Consider the following 1,413-nt stretch of genomic DNA (forward strand, 5'->3'; position numbering starts at 1 on the left):
TAGTTACCAAAAGAAACAAATCTATATTGGTTACACCCTCTTCTGCATAGGCACATGGAATCTGCACACCTTCATCTTGTCTGCATGTAGAATATCCACTTAACCACAGACTCCATTTTACAGGTTCAACAACCAAGGTCCTTCTAAATCAATCTACCAGCTGCCCTAAAGTCTTACGTAGACAGTGTCTTTTGTCTTCACCGGAGGAGACTCGCCAAGCTTGACAATGTCACCAACATTCCGACAGTCTCTGTCAGAAGAATGATCAACAACATCATGATTTAGATAAATTTTGATCGGTTATTTCACATCCTCTTGCTCCTCCGAAAAATTAGAAATGCTAAACAATACCCTCCCTTTTGCTATGAAGGGGTTTTGAGATACCAGATTCCTTGTAAACTTGTGGGGTAATAGAATACACTTTGTGAGCTAGTCGTCTCTTTTGTTCCAGTATCTGGTAATGGATACAGGAATGAGACACAACATTTCTACTTCTTTTTTCCACACCTGGCGCTTGTAGTTGGTATTCTTAGGATTTTGCATTAGCATCTTCAAACCATGTCAATACCAATACAAGCTCGAAAACAATAGCGAATCGGAGCCTACTCTAAAACTTCGTCCTCGAAGAAACGACACATGAACTACACCGAAACTTTACCTTCATGAAATAATGTGCTTGACGAGAACACAAATGATACTAACTTCATCAAAATGCCGACGATTTTCCACTCGGCTCCAAGACCTAGAAAAATCACAGGCTGTTCTCTAAGCCATTCAGATGTGTCCCTGGTGATAGTGAATGACCCATCAGCTTGGGATTCCCATACACACTGCTCATCATCGTTGCGCTTGGTGGTGACAATGACCTTCTCGGCAACCAAGTAGGCAGAGTGAAACCCAACACCAAATTGCCTAATCTTACTCACATCAGCACCAGTAACTAAAGATTACATGAACTCCTTGGTCTTAGACCTTACAATGGTACCAAGATTGTTCACCAGGTCAACCTTAGTCATTCAAAATCCACTGTCAATGATACTGAGTGGGTTGTTGGTCCTTTTTGGGAGAGGGTGATTATAAGAAGGCTTTCGGGAGTGTCTTGATGACTGAAAATAGGATCATAACCCATGTCTTGGCCCATTATTTTCCTTCTTCATCACCTCATTGCAGATAGATGAATTGGGTTGTAGCTGTTTGCGATCCCAGCTAGTGTTTTTTATCCAATTATTGATGATATAGTTGATTGCCCAAATGAGAACATGATTTGCATAGCAATCAACAAGGATGGTCCATTAAGTTCACTTCCCCCATAGTCTCACTCCTCCAGTCCCAGCAGCTTGGCCATTGATGATATCATCCCACCATCAACAAGAAACAAAGCAAGAAACAAAGAGGAATAAAAAAAAAAAAACG

This window comes from Vitis riparia, chromosome 1, assembly GCF_004353265.1.
Source record: "Vitis riparia cultivar Riparia Gloire de Montpellier isolate 1030 chromosome 1, EGFV_Vit.rip_1.0, whole genome shotgun sequence".
Lineage (NCBI taxonomy): Eukaryota > Viridiplantae > Streptophyta > Magnoliopsida > Vitales > Vitaceae > Vitis > Vitis riparia.